Source organism: Schistocerca nitens, chromosome 6 (genome assembly GCF_023898315.1).
Source record: "Schistocerca nitens isolate TAMUIC-IGC-003100 chromosome 6, iqSchNite1.1, whole genome shotgun sequence".
NCBI lineage: Eukaryota > Metazoa > Arthropoda > Insecta > Orthoptera > Acrididae > Schistocerca > Schistocerca nitens.
In genome coordinates, this window is record NC_064619.1 from 53312265 (window position 1) to 53333786 (window position 21522).

The following is a 21522-nucleotide window of genomic DNA, read 5'->3' on the forward strand; positions in this document are numbered from 1 at the left end:
GCAGTCTCTTATATAGTCAACCCCTCTTAAGCTAACTTAAATCTACTGAGCTCAGATGCTAAACTAAGGAACGAGGCAATGCAGCAGCACAAAACAATTAACACAAACAGCAATGATAAAATATTCAAATGGCAAAGCAAGCTACAGTAAATCTAAATTACCAAGCAATGCAACATTACCACTAATATGAGCCAATGTGCAGCAACAAGAAAAATAAATCAGTAGTAAAACTAGCTTAACAGAGTAATACAAATTAAAATTCAGTAGCACTATGCCTGGCACACAGCAGCAGCAAATGCTATAGCTAATACCTAACCATGGCAAAGATCAATCAGAAAAAAATATTACACTAATGACAACAATGCAGATAAGGGAAATGTCTGTTCACATCTTAATGTCTATGTAATTAAAGTGGTGCACCACAACAACTTATTGTAAAAAAATATTACCATGTACTTGAAAAGAATATTATGTATGCATTTACTGTTACTAGTCCCTTCTTATTGTTCTTTCCTTTCCAAGTGCTCCTTTTTTGAAGAATGTGGATCACAAAATTATTATTTAATAGATCTTAATAGTCATAATATATATAGCAGTTCATGACAAATTACAAAACTCCGCCATCTCTCTCCCCACATCCACCACTGCTGGCGGCTCACCTCCAACTGCGCAACGCTACGCGCTGTTCACAGCCAGCTGCCTAACACTACAATGGTTGAGTATTACAACAATGCAAAGCAGCCACAGACTGCACACAGCACAGCCAGTGATTTTTTTATACAGAGGTGGCGTTACCAATAAAAAAACCTAAACAGCCTACTTACAGACTATATAATAAACTAACGATGATGAATTGGAAGAAATGCATTGAGAAGCTATAAGAAAATGGTTTGGCCAAAAAAGTAGTGTACAGTGGAGAAAAACTATTTTTGAAAGAGGATGTGAAAAGAATACAGAAAGCATGCTTGGATAGGATTTTTTTGGTGGAAACAAATGTGGGAATAAGAGGAAAGATCTACAGAATGAAGTTTTGGGTTGGACTGCAGTACCAAATGTCACACTGAAAACAAACCCTGTCCTGTACCTTTGTGTTATTATGCTATGTGAATTTGTGTTTTCCTGTCTTTATGTGTTTAGCTAATAAGATTTACATTGTAGAATTTTTCTGATTTTTAGACATTATTTATTCTGTTTTGTTTTAATGCTCATGTGTGAAGTTGATGTTTCAAAAGTTATTCTGATCTTTTATGTATGTACTGGTGAGCAAGATGTATGAGACAGGCGAAATACCCACAGACTTCAAGAGGAATATAATAATTCCAATCCCAAAGAAAGCAGGTGTTGACAGATGTGAAAATTACCGAACTATCAGTTTAATAAGTCACAGCTGCAAAATATTAACGCGAATTCTTTACAGACGAATGGAAAAACTGGTAGAAGCCGACCTCGGGGAAGATCAGTTTGGATTCCGTAGAAATGTTGGAACACGTGAGGCAATACTGACCTTACGACTTATCTTAGAAGAAAGATTAAGAAAAGGCAAACCTACGTTTCTAGCATTTGTAGACTTAGAGAAAGCTTTTGACAACGTTATCTGGAATACTCTCTTTCAAATTCTGAAGGTGGCAGGTGTAAAATACAGGGAGCGAAAGGCTATTTACAATTTGTACAGAAACCAGATGGCAGTTATAAGAGTCGAGGGGCATGAAAGGGAAGCAGTGGTTGGGAAAGGAATGAGACAGGGTTGTAGCCTCTCCCCGATGTTATTCAATCTGTATATTGAGCAAGCAGTAAAGGAACTAAAGAAAAATTCGGAGTAGGTATTAAAATTCATGGAGAGGAAGTAAAAACTTTGAGGTTCGCCGATGACATTGTAGTTCTGTCAGAGACAGCAAAGGACTTGGAAGAGCAGTTGAACGGAATGGGCAGTGTCTTGAAAGGAGGATATAAGATGAACATCAACAAAAGCAAAACGAGGATAATGGAATGTAGTCAAATTAAATCGGGTGATGCTGAGGGGATTAGATTAGGAAATGAGACACTTAAAGTAGTAAAGGAGTTTTGCCATTTAGGGAGCAAAATAACTGATGATGGTCGAAGTAGAGAGGATATAAAATGTAGACTGGCAATGGCAAGGAAAGCGTTTCTGAAGAAGAGAAATTTGTTAACATCGAGTATAGATTTAAGTGTCAGGAAGTCGTTTCTGAAAGTATTTGTATGGAGTGTAGCCATGTATGGAAGTGAAACATGGACGATAACCAGTTTGGACAAGAAGAGAATAGAAGCTTTCGAAATGTGGTGCTACAGAAGAATGCTGAAGATATGGTGGGTAGGTCACGTAACTAATGAGGAGGTATTGAATAGGATTGGGGAGAAGAGACGTTTGTGGCACAACTTGACTAGAAGAAGGGATCGGTTGGTAGGACATGTTTTGAGGCATCAAGGGATCACAAATTTAGCATTGGAGGGCAGCGTGGAGGGTAAAAATGGTAGAGGGAGACCAAGAGATGAATACACTAAACAGATTCGGAAGGATGTAGGTTGCAGTAGGTACTGGGAGATGAAGAAGCTTGCACAGGATAGAGTAGCATGGAGAGCTGCATCAAACCAGTCTCAGGACCGAAGATGACAACAACAACATGTATGTACTTATGTCATAATTCTTGTAACACTGATGTACATGTTTATTTCTATTCTTTTGCAAAGCCTGTTTTACTACAAATGTTATCTGTATTGTTATGTTCTGTAATGATGTATTTTGTACCTTTGTTATTGTATCCTTATGTTATAAAATTGTAATTGACACTAGTTCATCAAATTAAGTAACTTGTTAGTTACATTTCACTGCACACGTTTCTGTTGGTCATAGTATATGGACAATATGTGAGAAGTAGGGACTGTCAATGTTTGCACGTGTATTAATAATTCAGCAAGGGACTGGATAACAGCATTGCTGGTTCTAAGGATAATTAGAAAAAACTTTGTGAATGCACAAGTGGTGGTTTATGGACTTGCTATATTGTCCACAAGACTCTTCTATGGTGATTGCGCACCTGCACAGTCGCAACGGATGGCTGCTAGCCGTCTCTACAAGGACTACAGTGGGTCTGCACCTCTGGTGGCCCACCAATACCATACTCTCCACCAAGACTGTAGTGGGTCTGCTCTGTGATGACCTACCTACCAATATTCTTTAAAACTTCGACTGACTCTGCTGTGGGTTTGCTCTGTTGTGGACCATTACCTGTCTGCAAATCAAGAGTCAGCACTGTCTTTCCGTTGGAAGGACAACACTACTTCGTCAAGACTGCATGGAAATCCACTACTTCCATGTGCATTCTCTTTTACTGCTCAGACTTTGTGCATAAAACTGTAATTAATACTGTGATGAATGATCAGGACTGTCTTTATGGACTGTGAGAAAATTTTAGCTTTTGACCAACATTGTATCAATAAGTGTGTGCATTTGATATCTTTGTTATTGTAATTATGAAAAATTTTATCAAATCATTATTGGCCACTGCCCAGAACAATTTGTAAAATTTTTTGTGGGGTGCATGGGGGCTATGTAAGTAGGCTGTTTAGGTTTTTTTTATTGGTAACGCCACGTAGCGCTCTGTATGAAAATCACTGGCTGTGCTGTGTGCAGTCTGTGGCTGGTTTGCATTGCTGTTGGCCATTGTAGTGTTGGGCAGGTGGATGTTAGCAGCGCGTAGCGTTGCGCAGTTGGAGGTGAGCCGCCAGCAGTAGTGGATGTGGGGAAGTGTGATGGCGGATTTTTGAGAATGGATAATCTGGAGGTGTGTCCATTAGATACCACTGCTCAGTCGCTGCTGAGTACTGGTTATTCTTTGTGTTTTACTGTCCCTGATAACACATATCAATAAAACGAATGTCGTACTACATTAATTTGGGACCACTCTATCGAATGGGAACATAAAATAACGAATTAAAAATATTTTTGTTTGTAACGGGAAACAAATCGACGCTTTCCATGGGCGCTGGGAGTCGTATGTGATAGTTGATGAGCACGATTTATTTGGGCTGTCTCCAGCTACACATTGAAAAAACAAAATTGCAAATACCTGGCGAAGCACCAGGGAAAACGCCCTTGAAGGTCTACAGGAGAGAGGCGCGGTATATGTTGAGTGTCATACATTACTGTGATCAAATGTGACAGTCATAACAGTTTCACATCTATTGTAAGAAGCAAGCTACACCCCATATTTCAAGTTTACTTCCTTGCTGCCTCACTTACTTTTGACTAAAACAGTATTTATGCCTCAAAGGTCGGTCTTAGACAAAAACAATGCGCTTATTGAAGTAGGGGTAACTTAACATCGCACATACGTATATGTATAAACATAAGACATCATTTTTCTGCGTTTTAGTACTATCAACACAAATCTTTTTGTACGACGCGTATGAAATGAAATGGTTGTGTGACCTTGATGTCCGGGAGACCACCCTGTGGAAGTTGGGTCGCCGAGTTGCAAGTCTTTTTGGATGACGCCAGCTTGGGCGACTTGCATGTTGATGAGGATCAAATGATGATGAGGACAACACAACACCCAGTCTCACTCAGTTATGTACACTTTTAGGAAAAAACTCATGTGGTAAAAAGCAACACACTCACACAGAAGCACTTACATCATGCTAGTCTATATAAAATCCCTGGTGTCAAATAATAAAATCCGTGAATTCGTCAACGGAATTAAAACTAGCGACACACAGAATAATGTAACATACAGTTTCGGAAACATATCAAGAAAACATATGTACATCACATTTATACAGCGTCACCTCTTGTCATACAGTAAAAAGTTACATCGTCAGTCATAAAAATTGGCCAAACAGCGCACTCATTCGTGTTGTACGAGGGCAGTTCAATAAGTAATGCAACACATTTTTTTACTCGGCCAATTTTGGTTGAAAAAACCGGAAATTTCTTGTGAAATATTTTCAAACATTCCCGCTTCGTCTCGTATAGTTTCATTGACTTCCGACAGGTGGCAGCGCTGTACGGAGCTGTTAAAATGGCGTCGGTAACGGATGTGCGTTGCAAACAACGGGCAGTGATCGAGTTTCTTTTGGCGGAAAACCAGGGCATCTCAGATATTCATAGGCGCTTGCAGAATGTCTACGGTGATCTGGCAGTGGACAAAAGCACGGTGAGTCGTTGGGCAAAGCGTGTGTCATCATCGCCGCAAGGTCAAGCAAGACTGTCTGATCTCCCGCGTGCGGGCCGGCCGTGCACAGCTGTGACTCCTGCAATGGCGGAGCGTGCAAACACACTCGTTCGAGATGATCGATGGATCACCATCAAACAACTCAGTGCTCAACTTGACATCTCTGTTGGTAGTGCTGTCACAATTGTTCACCAGTTGGGATATTTAAAGGTTTGTTCCCGCTGGGTCCCTCATTGTCTAACCGAACACCATAAAGAGCAAAGGAGAACCATCTGTGCGGAATTGCTTGCTCGTCATGTGGCTGAGGGTGACAATTTCTTGTCAAAGATTGTTACAGGCGATGAAACATGGGTTCATCACTTCGAACCTGAAACAAAACGGCAATCAATGGAGTGGCGCCACACCCACTCCCCTACCAAGAAAAAGTTTAAAGCCATACCCTCAGCCGGTAAAGTCATGGTTACAGTCTTCTGGGACGCTGAAGGGGTTATTCTGTTCGATGTCCTTCCCCATGGTCAAACGATCAACTCTGAAGTATATTGTGCTACTCTTCAGAAATTGAAGAAACGACTTCAGGGTGTTCGTAGGCACAAAAATCTGAACGAACTTCTCCTTCTTCATGACAACGCAAGACCTCACACAAGTCTTCGCACCCGAGAGGAGCTCACAAAACTTCAGTGGACTGTTCTTCCTCATGCACCCTACAGCCCCGATCTCGCACCGTCGGATTTCCATAGGTTTGGCCCAATGAAGGACGCAATCCGAGGGAGGCACTACGCGTATGATGAAGAAGTTATTGATGCAGTACGACGTTGGCTCCGACATCGACCAGTGGAATGGTACCGTGCAGGCATACAGGCCCTCATTTCAAGGTGGCGTAAGGCCGTAGCATTGAATGGAGATTACGTTGAAAAATAGTGTTGTGTAGCTAAAAGATTGGGGAATAACCTGGTGTATTTCAATGCTGAATAAAACAACCCCTGTTTCAGAAAAAAAAAGTGTTGCATTACTTATTGAACTGCCCTCGTATTAACAGTCACCATTAACGTTACGAAAGTCATTCTACATATCACCGACTACATAGCTGATTACTCTCTACCAGTTGAACCAAACATGAGCTAGAAGTCTGCATACATCGATAGTTCCAGTACGATTTCAGTGACTAGTATGTTATAAATAAGCAGGGTGAACTTTATTAAAAGCAACAAACTGCTGGGACAGATATCTGACTGGAAATGGAGGAAAAAAGCCGTGTGAACATGTGTCCGGAAATGCATGGTTACCAAGGTAGCCGGCGCTGGCGAATGAAAGTTCCTCTAATCACGTGCCGTGTCTGCAGCCCACAGACGAAGGTTGCTTCTGGTAAAGATTGCTTCGACGGTAAAGAGGACTAACGACAGAAACCCCATAAGTGTGATGGTGTCGTGTAAAAACCATCGACAAAACCTTCCCACAGAGAGAAATCCGCTGCTGATAATCCTTGCGCTCGTTGAAGGTGATAGGGACACTAGCGGTTGTCATGCAGGGTACACACAATCGTGCTTTGGCTTGCACCATGTTGGAGGGTCACTTGCTTGGAGCTTGTACTATCGTTCGTCTCAATATCCTATAGAAACCGGTCCTCCAATGATCACACAAACGCCCAAAAAGGACTTGAAATGTTGACTGAGGTGGATGGTGTCTCTGAAGGTACTTGTTTTGGTATAGCCGTGTTGCTTCTCGACCGTTTTCATCTGCTTGGCAGTACGCACACACCACCTCTGCTTGTTCCCTGCGTGAATACCAGACCATTCTGATGCTTACAGTCCGTTGCGTCAATCACAGCCAGCAGCACACAAGGTACACACATCACATAGTCAGAGAAATTTTCATTCGTCAGCGTCATCTACCGTGGTAACGACGTATTTCCGGACACATGTTCATAGGACCTCTTTTCTCCATTTTCCAGTCAGGAATCCGTCTCCGCAGATTGTCGGTTTTAATAAAGTTCGCCCTGCTTATTTATAACATACTAGTCACTGAAATCGTACTGGAACTATCGATGTATGCGCACTCCCCTAGAACTTAGAACTACTTAAACCTAACTAACCTAAGGACATCACACACATCCATGCCCGACGCAGGATTCGAACCTGCAACCGTAGCGGTAGCGCGTTTCCAGACTGTAGCGCCTAGAACCGCTCGGCCACTCCGACCGGCGAAGCGCCCTTGGGAATTATGCTTTACCACCAGAGTAGTGTCTAAGAGGCATGGGAACTATACTTACCACAAGATAAATATTTCTTTTGTGGACTTTGGGAAGTATACTTACCACCAGCTTAATGGTTGTACAAAGGTTTTGAGAATATGTCTTACCACCTCTGTGTCTGATGCTGCACCAGATGTACAAAAATTACTACAAAAATCTGTTTCTGTTTGTCGTGAGATCGCTACTGTTGTTACGTGTGGAGTTGCAACACGTTACTTCGTTTATACAGTGTAGTAAACAATGTTTATAAGGTGGTTTTTGCAATGTGGTTAGTGAAATAAAAACACAAAAACTTTTTTTTAATTTTTTCATGTGTAATGGCTCACAAGAGGAAAATGGGAACCCACTTAACGACCGTACTTTAACAGATCGCAAAAGGACCGTGGGAAAAATACGTACCATGGTAGTTCCTCAATCACAAAAATAAAATAATCAAAAAATAAATGTAGCCAGCCGATCTCAATTCTAATACGAAACCTAAAAATTAACTTTGCTGAGTCGCTACAAAAAATATGCCCGCCAAAGGGTTAAAATATTTATCGTGATCGCTTTCGAAACTTCTATCCCCAGCATCAGATTTGCCTGATATATTCACATCGATGTGTGGTATGTTCATCTTACGACCATGTCTTACTGACATCAAGTGTTCTTCAACAAATGTGCACTGTCAAACCAGGGCTCTAAGCACCACTCACGAAACGACACCCCCTGTGGTTGATTGCTTTGAGAGTGGTGCTTAGAGACCTGGTTTGATAGTGCACATTACTGAAAAATTGAATAACAGGTGATGTCAGTAAGTCCAAGCAGGCCCATTGTCAGGGACTGAGCATGATACTGCATCGTCTTTTTAGGGAAGGTCCTAGCCCTTAGCTCACGGGGTGGCTTTTATGTAACGTATACCACGAGTTGTGAATCTTTGGGTCGCATATATTAAAAGCGAGATTTAAGGCGGAAAGTTATTTTAAGTTTTTTTGTACGGTTATTTAAGTGTTGTTTAAATACTCCCTGTCGATATTAAGGCACTAAATAAAGCCTGCAGTTCTTTACTTTTTTTTCTTTTTAAGTACTACATATTAACGAACTGTCAGAGAACGGAATTTCACATTCTGATAAATCATAGGGTATCTTTGTAGCTAGGTAAATATTCATATACAACTAAATAATAGGGCTCAAATTTGAACTTAAAAATTGCCCTCCATAGGGGAAAAAAAAGAAAGTTTGCGAAACTGAAGTACAATGATGGAATCTACAATTTCCTTTGTCACTACTCAGAATACATTCGATTTTAATTCACACGTTAGGTATTCTACTAGAGAAACAGATAGCTAACGAACACAACTGTCCTGAAGGTGTCCCTTTGAATGACACTCTCGTTCGTTAGCAGACTTGTGTTCAGTGGTAATCGTAAAATCTTCGTCTTTTTCGTCTATTTCTGTGTCTCTGTTACTGACAACTTCCTCCACCCACCGACTAACAGTTTCATCAAACCCAGGATTGTTAAACCTGACACGTTCCTGCGGACACATTTCGTACTGTTCCGAAGAGAACAGGTACTTAGTTCAAGAGGCGCGGCCTAGAAGACCCCACAGTCTGTCACTAACACGTTGAAATCCCTGAACTAGCGGGACAGAGCGGATTTGGTTATATTTGTGGAAAGGGGCCAAAATAAGTTGCTGTCAGTTGCACTCAACATATAAACTTTATTTGTTAAAACAGACAATAACATAAGCAAGAGTTAAAAACTCTCAAGGTTTTAACGAAAGAGCTCCGTTGATTTAATTTAAATCGGCTGAAGGCCACATATGAAAATACAAAGCCAAAAGCCGAAGCAAGGAATTGAGGTACAGGAGTTCTTCTGGAAGTTTCACTTCTTTGAAAAAAATTTTTTTCTTCAGTAAAAATAGGCTGAAGGCCTTAGCTTAAACCTCTCCCACAGAACTCGGCTGAAGGCCATACATTAAGCAAAAACAGTGTTACGGCTTAAGGCCAAAACAAAGAGTTTCAATGTTAATTCTAAATAGGCTAAGACTCGGCTGAAGGCCGCATATCAAGAAAACAATTTAACGGCTTAAAGCATAGGAAGAAGAGCTTTCAATTTAAAAAGGCTGAGGGCCTTAGCTTAAAATATTTCATGTAAAACTCGGTTGAATGCCTCATACTAAAGAATAACAATATTATGACTTAAGGGCAAGAGCAAGATTTTGAACTTTTAGTTAAGGGAGATTAAAACTCGGTTGAAGGCCACACACACCGTGCAGAAAACGATTTTACGGTTTAAGGCCTAAAAGAACAGTCTTGCAATTTAAATATGCTAAAACTCGGCTGAAGACCACTCATAGTACTTTAAAAAGGAAATCACTATGTAAAACAGAAGGAGAGGTCCTCAGAAGGTTCAAAGGGTCGACCTGGGAAGTAACACTAATGCACACTTAGATGAGACAGGCAGCCCGACCGACAAGTTCTTAATCGGAAGGCAACACAACCAAGGGACGGTTCACGACCGACCGACAATCTGACCGATTTACAACGGTCAGATTCAACTGCACAGATAATGGAAAATATCGGCCGATGAAGAGTAACCGAGATACCAGTAACTTCAAAATGGGCCTCACCAAGATCAAGGCATCGAACGAGTTTAAAAGAATCCGAAAACACAAGTCACAAGTGTCAAGTCACTACCGGAGGCTGCAGATTCTATGCAAGAAAACAAATGACTTGTTATCACACACGTCATGGGCTGAGAAAACAACAACCCACAAATAACGAATAAATCGTAGCAGTCGAGTTTTAAGAACAGGTAACTAATTGCTCAACTTGAGGATCCTGCTTCGGAAGGAGGCGAAACGTCGCTCACACAGCAAGCGCCACCAAATACAACAGCGAGTGCCCGCCACCAAAAGCCCCGGCCTGACTTCGCGCTGTGGACAGTGCGTCGCTCCTCGATTCCAACGAACCAACAAGGTCCAACCACATCCCGACTCGGAAAATGGTGTTCGTCCTGAGGGTCCAAGGCGTCGTCGACTGAGACGACCGGCCGAGCAAACGACCAACGACAGCCCACCTCCGCCGACAGCGGTCCCGGCGAATACTAACACCATACGGACCCTACTGTTGATGGCTGCCGACTCTTCCCGACTGATTCTGGTGTCAGCAGTCCACATGTCGCCATCCGACGACCAGGCGACCGACCGATCAACGGCCTTCCGTCTGCGTCGGCCACGGTCCCGGCGCCTACTTGCACCGTGCGGACCCGCCTGCTAGTGACTGCCAACTCGGTGCCCGACTGCTGCTCCCAACTGAACTGACTTCCTTCGGACGGACGACGTCCCGGAGACATTGGCTCGGACCCAACCACGCAGAGGGAACACAACCGACATATCTGCACAGAAAGGAACCGACCCAAATACACGTCGTCGATCAGACGACCGACCGAACGCCCAGGCAACGGTGGTCCCCGCTGGTACTGGCTGTGCTGACCTCACTGGGGCTCCGTCCCCGACTGCACTGCTGCTGCGTCCCGACCGCCCTCCTGGTCCGTCCCCGACTTCACTGCTGGTCCGTCTCCAACTCGGACACACGACGACCCGGGACACTGGCGCGGACCCAGCCGTGCAGAGGGAACATGACGCGACATCTCTGCACAGGAAGGAACCGACCGACGTCCCACAAGACGACCAACTGAAGGGGCCGAGAAACGGAAGGGCCAGCTGCCGCGTCCCGGCTGAGCTCCGCACTCCGCTCCAGACACACGACGACCCGAAACACTATCGGTCGCTCCAGAGATGGTACGAGAGTGCACTTATCGATAAGCGCTGCTGCAGCCACTCACGGGCAGCTAAGGCAGGAAGTTAGTGACGCCAATAAATGGGATAAGAAAACGAGGCGGCAGTACCGTAAGACAAGATGACAAACAATAAACGGGATGAACACGAGCTGCGTACGGTTCACACGTGTCAATAACAAAGAAAGAGGGCGGTAATGCAGTAGGCAACTAAACATTGTAGGGTAAGAGATTTAAGATGGGTAGGGGCAGTAAAGACGCGTTCCACCAGAACTCACCTTGGAGCGCGGGTTCGGAAAATTTCGCGCCGTGTGAAAGACGGCACCTCGTGGGTTAAGGGCTACTGGAGGCGGTTTGCTGTTGCCTTCCTCCAACCTGTTATGAAGTGTCAACGGACGGAGCACCGTCAATAGTATCACATGCCCTCACTTCATGAGATTCTTTGGATAGGTTTGGAATTTAATCCAGGACATTGACACAAAAACTGGTGATCAGGAACGTGACTGCACCACCCCTCCTCCCCTGACCGCCCAAATACCGGATGTGAAAATTTTCCACAACCAAGATTCGAACCGGCTCATCTCCGAATCGACTGCCATTTACAGGCGTGTGTTAGCGATCTCGACTACGAAGCCGGTGATATTAGTAAGATGCGATCTTTTAACGTGCAGCTTGACGATTCGCTATACATATGTATCAAGCACATGTCATAATGGGTTCAAATGGCTCTGAGTACTATGGGACTTAACATCGGAGGTCATCAGTCCCCTAGACTTAGAACTACTTAAATCTAACAAACCTAAGGACATCACACACATCCACGCCAGAGACACGATTCGAACCTGCGACCGTAGCAGCAGCGCGCTTCCGCACTGAAGAGCCTAGAACCCCTCGGCCACAGCAGCCGGCAAATGATCAATCAATTATGTATGCATACTTTCAGAATAGACTTGCCATCACACAAATTTATAAAATTTTTTAGAAAACTTTGAAGTGTAAAACGGTGCAAGGCGTTCGAAATTCTCAGTGAAGTAGGTGCAAGCTATAGGATGGACGGACAGTATACAATACGTTCAAGAACCTATAGAGAACAGTAAGAATGTAATTCCGAGGTTGAAGTGCTCGCATTAGACAGGGTACAAGATAGGGATGTTGTCTTTACAGCTTTTTGTGCAATCCATACATCGGAAAAACAATGAAGTTAATAAGAAAAGGAAGGTTCTGGAGCGGCATTAAAATTCTTCTACCTCATAGTGAAAATAATACATGACAGATGGAGCAAGGAGGACATGAAAAAGGAGACCAGCATAGGCAAAGAGGGAATTCCTGGCTAGAAGAAGTCTGCTAGTGTCAGAATCGGCCATAATTCGAGGAAGAAATATCGGAGTATGTACATTTGAAGCAGAGCTTTGTGTGGAAGCGAAACAGGGTGAGTGGGAAACCTGGAAATGAAGAGAGTCGAAGCATTTGGGATGTGGTGCTATAGAAGAACGTTGAAAGTTGGGTGGACTGCTAAGGCAGGGAATGAGGAGGTTCTCCGCAAAATCGGCGAGGAGAGAAACATGTTGAGAACATCGACACGAAGAGGGGACGGGATGACTGGACAAGTGTTCCGACTCCAGCTACAGTTTTCAGCAACAACTCGTGTCACAACTTCTCAGTCTACTCGAGTCATTACTTTCTGTAACCGGCATTTCTTCTCATCGCAGGGCTTTTTCATTCCTTATTCGATCAAACCAACTGATGTTCAACAGTCTCCTGCTAATTTTAAAGGCTTCCGTTAATTTCATTTCTTGTCTTCTCTGCTGTTCACGTTGCGCGTTCATACAGAGCTGCGGACCGAACACAGGTTTCCAGAAATTCTTTTCTGGTTTGCACTTTTACATTACTGAATGTTGCCGTGTGGGATTAGCCGAGCGGTCTGAGGCGCTGCAGTCATGGACTGTACGGCTGGTCCCGGCGGAGGTTCGAGTCCTCCCTTCATGCACGGGTGTATGTGTGTGTTTGTCCTTAGGATAATTTAGGTTAAGTAGTGTGTAAGCTTAGGGACTGATGACCTTAGCAATTAAGTCCCATAAGATTTCACACACATTTGAACATTTTACTCAATGTTAGTGACTATTTCTTACAGAAAGCCTTTTTGCCTTGCACAGTCCTTACTACATTGTCTACCTTAATATCATTCAGTCATCAGCATGCCCACCTGCCGCGGCCAATATTGCCGTAGCCTTCTTTTTTATTCTTGTGCGTATTACATCCATCAGGCATATCACGATAAATTTGATTAAATACCCTACTCAGTTTTTGTTAACTTTCGGTGGCCGCTGCTGTGTAAACAGCGGATCGTACCATAATGATGTACTATCTGTGCTCAACAACTCCTTGCTTTCTTCACTGACCCTCCAATGGAAAAGTCCAATAACAGTGGTGACAATGGACAACCCTGCCTCGCAACTTCGCTGATTTTTGGCCTCTGGTACGATTCCGTCAGTGGTAAATACTCCATTCTGCTTCGTGTGGGCCTAAAGAGAGTGTGTTCGAGAGAATGTGTTAGAAGTTGATAGCACTCTGGAAAATATTCCACTTCACTGTATCAAATGCGTTTTCTACATGGTAACATTCTTTTCTTTCTTTTTGAGTCATCAATCTTGTGACTGATTTGATGCGGCCAGTTACGAGTACCTCTCCTGTATTAACCTCTTCATCTCAGATGGTGAAGATGATGATGACGTTTGGTTTGTGGGGCGCTCAACTACGCGGTCATCAGCGCCCGTACAAATCCCAAATTTTTACACAGTCAAGCCGGCCGGAGTAGCCGAGCGGTTCTAGGCGCTTCAGTCTGGAGCCACGCGTCCGCTACGGTAGCAGGTTCGAATCCTGCCTCGGGCATGGATGTGTGTGATGTCCTTAGGTTAGTTAGGTTTAAGTAGTTCTAAGTCGAGGGGACTAATGACCTCCGATGTTAAGTCCCATAGTGCTCAGAGCCATTTGAAACTTTTTTTTTTTTTTTTTTTTTTACGCAGTCCATTTTCTTTTCACAATTCAATCTTTCACAATACAGTGTAGTCACTCTCACAAATTATGATGAAATGATGAGGACAAAACAAACACACAGTGCACGGGCAGAGAAAATCCCCAACCCGGCCGGGATCCGAACCTGGGACCCCGTGATCCAGTGGCAGCAACGCTAGCCCCTAGACCTCTTCATCTCAGAGTAGCACTTGCAACCTACATCCCCAATTATTTGCTGGATGTATTCCAATCTCTGTCTTCCTCTGCAGTTTTTGCCCTCTACAGATCCCTCTACTACCATGGAAGACATTCCCTAATGTCTTAGCAGATGTCCTATCATCCTGTCCCTTCTCCTTGTCAGTGTTTTCTACATATTCCTTTCTTTTTCGATTCGTGCAGAACGTCCTCATTCCTTACTTTATCAGTCCACCTAATTTTCAAAATTATTCTGTAGCACCACGTCTCAAATGCTTCGATTTCCTTGTGTTCCCGTTTTCCCACACTCCATGTTTCACTACCATACAATGCTGCGCTCCAAACGTGCATTCTCAGAAATTTCTTCCTTAAATTAAAGCCTGTCATTCATGGTAGTAGATTTCTCTCGGCCGGGAATGCCCTTTTTGCCATTGTTAGTCTGCTTTTTATATCCTCCTTGCTGCGACCGTCATGGGTTATTTTGCTGCCTAGGTAGCAGAATTCCTTACCTTCATCTACTTCGTGATCACCAATCCTGATGTTAAGTTCCTCCCTGGTCTCATTTCTCATATTTCTCATTATTTTTGCCTTTCTTTGATGTACTCTCAATCTATATTCTGTACTCATTACACTGTTTATTCCACTCAACAGAATGTCTAATTCATCTTTACTTTCACTGAGGATCAAAATGTCGTGAGCGATTCTTACCATTGATAGTCCTTCACCTTGAATTTTAATTCCACTCTTGAACTTTTCTTTTATTTCCGTCATTGCTTCTTCGATGTATAAATTGATCAGTAGGGGCGAAAGACTACATCGCTGTCTTACACCCTGTTTGAACAACAGCTGCGAAAGAAAGATTGCATTCCTGTCTTACACCCTTTTTAATGGCAGCACTTTGTTCTTGGCAGTAAAAAAATAATATCTCGCCATTTTTTTTAGAGTACAGCTGTAGATTTAGTTTGCTTCCCACGTTAGCTGTCAATTCAGAATAGACCTGACGCTAAGGTGCTCGTTAGATTAGATTAGATTAGATTAGTTTTTCGTTCCATAGATCCGTGCTGAGGAGATCCTCGTGGATGGGGAACATGTCTTTTTTTTTTTTAAGCTGAAAGAACAATACTAATAGTATGAATATATACAATACATCATTTGTTTCTATTAAAAAATTCGCCAATGGTGTAGAAGGAGGCGGCCACTAGTAAGTCTTTCAGGCTCCTTTAAAAATGACCTTTATTTGTAACTAAATTTTTTATGTTTGCTGGCAAATTATTGAAGATGAGTGTTCCTGAGTAGTGGACCCCTTTTTGAACTAAAGTAAATGCTTTTAAGTCCTTGTGCAGATCATTTTTGTTCCTGGTATTGTTGGTATGAACTGAGCTGTTTGTTGGAAAAAGAGATATATTATGTAGGACAAATTTTATTAAGGAGTAAATATACTGAGAGGCAGTAGTTAGTATACCCAATTCTTTGAAGAGGTTTCTACAGTACGTCCGCGAATTTACTCCACAAATAATACGTATTACACGCTTTTGGACTCTGAAAACTTTTGTTTGACTTGTAGAGTTACCCCAAAATATTATACTGTATGACATTATGGAATGAAAGTAGGCAAAGTATGGAAGTTTTTTCATTTTTATGTCGCCTATGTCTGCTAACACTCGAATTGCAAATACAGATTTGTTAAGGCGTTTCTGCAGTTCTGTGGTGTGCTCCTCCCAATTGAATTTATTATCAAGTTGTAATCCCAGGAATTTAAGACTGTCAACCTCTTCTATGTGCTCTTCTTCATACTTTATGCATATGCTGGGTGGAAACCTCTTACAGGTTCTGAATTGCATATAGTGAGTCTTTTCGTAGTTTAATGTCAGTGAGTTGACTTTAAACCATTTATTAATATCCATGAAAATATCATTAGCAGATCTTTCTAGAACTACACTCGTCACACTATTTATTGCAATACTTGTGTCATCTGCAAACAAAACGAACTCTGCTTCTGGCAGTGTAACTGATGAGAGATCATTAATGTACACAAGAAAAAGCAATGGCCCTAAGCTGGATCCTCGTGGGACACCATATGTAATTTCTTCCCATTCTGATGATGACTGATGACTTAATTCACTAGTCCCTTGCACTGACACCCTTTGTTTCCTGTTAGCGAGGTATGACTTGAACCATTTTGCAGCACTGCACGTAACACCATAGCATTCTAATTTATTTAAAAGGATGTTGTGGTTCACACAATCGAATGCCTTTGACAAATCACAGGAAATACCTGCTGCTTGTAACTTGTTATTTAATGAATTAAGTACATTTTCACTGTAGGTGTAAATAGCCTTCTCGATATCAGAACCCTTCAGAAATCCAAACTGTGTTCTCGATAATATGTTATTTGTGGTCAGATGGTTGAGAAGCTGCCTGTACATTACTTTTTCTAATATTTTCGGCGTAACGGTACACACAGGGAGTTACAAAAAGGTACGGCCAAACTTTCAGGAAACATTCCTCACACACAAAGAAAGAAAATATGTTATGTGGACATGTGTCCAGAAACGCTTACTTTCCATGTTAGAGTTCATTTTATTACTTCTCTTCAAATCACATTAATCATGGAATGGAAACACACAGCAACAGAACGCACCAGCGTGACTTCAAACACTTTGTTACAGGAAATGTTCAAAATGTCCTCCGTTCGCGAGGATACATGCACCCACCCTCCGTCGCATGGAATCCCTGATGCGCTGATGCAGCCCTGGAGAATGGCGTATTGTATCACAGTCGTCCACAATACGAGCACGAAGAGTCTCTACATTTGGTACCCGGGTTGCGTAGACAAGAGCTTTCAAATGCCCCCATAAATGAAAGTCAAGAGGGTTGAGGTCAGGAGAGCGTGGAGGCCATGGAATTGGTCCGCCTCTACCAATCCATCGGTCACCGAATCTGTTGTTGAGAAGCGTACGAACACTTCGACTGAAATGTGCAGGAGCTCCATCGTGCATGAACCACATGCTGTGTCGTAATTGTAAAGGCACATGTTCTAGCAGCACAGGTAGAGTATCCCGTATGAAATCATGATAACGTGCTCCATTGAGCGTAGGTGGAAGAACATGGGGCCCAATGAAGACATCATCAACAATGCCTGCCCAAACGTTTACAGAAAATCTGTGTTGATGACATGATTGCACAACTGCGTGCGGATTCCCGTCAGCCCACACATGTTGATTGTGAAAATTTACAATTTGATCATGTTGGAATGAAGCCTCATCCGTAAAGAGAACATTTGCACTGAAATGAGGATTGACACATTGTTGGATGAACCATTCGCAGAAGTGTACCCGTGGAGGCCAATCAGCTGCTGATAGTGCCTGCACACGCTGTACAAGGTACGGAAACAACTGGTTGTCCCGTAGCACTCTCCATACAGTGACGTGGTCAACGTTACCTTGTACAGCAGCAACTTCTCTGACGCTGACATTAGGGTTATCGTCAACTGCACGACGAATTGTCTCGTCCATTGCAGGTGTCCTCGTCGTACTAGGTCTTCCCCAGTCGCGAGTCATAGGCTTGAATGTTCCGTGCTCCCTAGGACGCCGATCAATTGCTTCGAACGTCTTCCTGTCGGGACACCTTCGTTCTGGGAATCTGTCTCGATACAAACGTACTGCGCCACGGCTATTGCCCCGTGCTAATCCATACATCAAATGGGCATCTGCCAACTCCGCATTTGTAAACACTGCACTGACTGCAATACCGCGTTCGTGATGAACACTAACCTGTTGATGCTACGTACTGATGTGCTTGATGCTAGTACTGCAGAGCAATTAGTCGCATGTCAACACAAGCACCGAAGTCAACATTACCTTCCTTCAATTGGGTCAACTGGCGGTGAATCGAGGAAGTACAGTACATACTGACGAAACTAAAATGAGCTCTAACATGGAAATTAAGCGTTTCCGAACACATGTCCATATAACTTTTCTTTATTTGTGTGTGAGTAATGTTTCCTGAAAGTTTGGCCGTACCTTTTTGTAACACCATGTAGATTTAAGGATGTCAGCGAACGGGCCTACTGGGCGAGTTTACGGCCGCTTGCAGACATGGCTGCCCGCGGCCAGCCACGAGGAAGCTCTGTACTCGTCGTGGTTGCGTCAGAGCCACGGCAGGGGTCCGGTGCCTCTGCTCCGAGCTACCGGCAGCGGCAGCTGCGCCAGCGGCCAGCAGACACACAGATAACGACCAACCGCCACAGCGCGGCCAGCCGGCTCCGGGGATTCTGGCGCACACACGCCCGCAGCCCTGGCTTAAGCGCACTCATTACAGCAATTGTTATGCTATCCCTGTTTCGGTGCTAACATCTTCCCCCTTTAGCTGTCAACGTTTATTCATTTACTTCAGTCACACTGTTGTCTGTTGTTGAAATACGATAGTGAGAGAAGAATTTGACAGACACTGAAAGATGTAACAAAGGCCCGTACGAACTTCACCTCGCCGATTTGATTCATATTGACAGGGTATGTGGGAAACGACTAGGGCTTCAACGTAATATGTAAACATAAATTCGCAAGTGTTAACCGTTTTCGAGAAAGTCGAGTTTGAAAACTTTAGGCATGCTTATCTACTTATACAGGGTATCAGACGGATGCCATATTCCTTGACTTCCGGAAAGCGTTTGACTCGGTGCCCCACTGCAGACTCCTAAGGTACGAGCATATGGGATCGGTTCCCAAGTATGTGAGTGGTTCGAAGACTTCTTAAGTAACAGAACCCAGTACCTTGTCGTCGATGGTGAGTGTTCATCGGAGGTGAGGGTATCATCTGGAGTGCCTCAAAAAAATGGTTCAAATGGCTCTGAGCACTATGGGACTCAACTGCTGAGGTCATAAGTCCCCTAGAACTTAGAACTACTTAAACCTAACTAACCTAAGGACAACACACACATCCATGCCCGAGGCAGGATTCGAACCTGCGACCGTAGCGGTCGCGCGGTTCCAGACTGTAGCGCCAGAACCGCTCGGCCACCAGCGGCCGGCTGGAGTGCCTCAGGGAAGTGTGGTAGGTCCGCTGTGGTTTTCTATCTACACAAATGATCTTTTCGATAGGGTGGATAGCGATGTGCTGCTGTTTGCTGATGATGCTGTGGTGTACGGGAAGGTGTCATCGTTGAGTGACTGTAGGAGGATACAAGATGACTTGGACAGGATTTGTGATTGGTGTAAAGGATGGCAGCTAACTCTAAATATAGATAAATGTAAATTAATGCAGATGAATAGGAAAAAGAATCCTCTAATGTTTGAATACTCCATTAGTAATGTAGCGCTTGACACAGTCACGTCGATTAAATATTTGGGCGTAACATTACAGAGCGATATGAAGTGGGACAAGCATGTAGTGGCAGTTGTGGGGAAGGCGGATAGTCGGCTTCGGTTCATTGGTAGAATTTTGGGAAGATGTGGTTCATCTGTAAAGGAGACCGCTTATAAAACACTAATACGACCTATTCTTGAGTACTGCTCGAGCGGTTGGGATCCCTATCAGGTCGGATTGAGGGAGTACATAGAAGCAATTCAGAGGCGGGCTGTTAGATTTGTTACTAGTAGGTTTGATCATCACGCGAGTGTTACGTAAATGCTTCAGGAACTCGGGTGTGAGTCTCTAGAGGAAAGGAGGCGTTCTTTTCGTGAATCGCTACTGAGGAAATTTAGAGAACCAGTATTTGAGGCTGACTGCAGTACAATTTTACTGCCGCCAACTTACATTTCGCGGAAAGACCACAAACATAAGACAAGAGAGATTAGGGCTCGTACAGAGGCATATAGGCAGTCATTTTTCCCTCGTTCTGTTTGGGAGTGGAACAGGGAGAGAAGATGCTAGTTGTGGTACGAGGTACCCTCCGCTACACACCATATGGTGGATTGCGGAGTATGTATGTAGATGTAGATACACACTGAACCGACAAAGAAACTGGTATAGACATGCGCATTCAAATACGCTGATATAGGCATGCGCATTCAGATACAGAGACATGTAAACTGGCACAATACGGCACTGCGGTCGTCAACACCTATACAGGGTGGTCAGAAATTCCCGTTACAGACTTCTAGGACTTGTAGAGGGGAGTGAGTACATCGTATTTTGAATACGAGACTACATAGCGTCAAAGTTATAGGCGTGGGCGTCTGTAAATGTACGTATACACGGGGTGATTGCGTAATGATGTTACAGACTTTCTAGGATGATGGAGAATGATAAATGCATTAATCTGAAGTAAGGATCCCTGTAACGGGAACGAACGAGTCGAAAGTTGTAAACGAAAACCATTCTGATACCTCTGACAGTTGAATACATGTACCGGTTGTTGTGTTGCGAAGAGTGTAGGGCTGGTAACTGTCAGTAGTGGTAGTGTGGACAAAAACGAGAAAAAAATGTCCAATAAACGTGGGCTCTAAATTGCATACCTGAGGATCTATGACCATTCGTTCATCTTCGCTAATGTGAAACACATCTCCTCTACTGAGCAAGTGTTCTTAGCTGTTAAGGTATACACTTTAGAGCCCACGTTTACTGGACATTTTTTCTCGTTTTTGTCCACACTGCCACCACTGAAAGTTACCCGCCCTACACACTTCGCAACACAAGAACCGATACATGTATTCAACTGTCAGAGGTATCAGAACGGTTCGACTCGTTCGTTTCCGGTACAGGGATCCTTACTTCAGATTAATACATTTATCGTTCTCCATCATCGTAGAAAGTCTGTAACATCATCACGGAATCACCCCGTGTATACGTACATTTACAGACGCCCACGCCTATAACTTTGACGCTCTGTAGTCTCGTTGGATGACGGTTCCGCACATGGGTTCCTATTCAAAATACTCACTCCCCTCTACAAGTCCTAGAAGTCTGTAACGATAATTTGCGACCAACCTGTATAGCACAAGTGTCTGACGCAGCTGTTAGATCGGTTACTGCTGCTGCAGTGGCAGGTTACCAAGATTTAAGTGAGTTTGAAAGTGGGGTTATAGTCGGCGCACGGGCGATGGGACACAGCATCTCAGAGGTAGCGATGAAGTGAGGATTTTTCCATACGACCATTT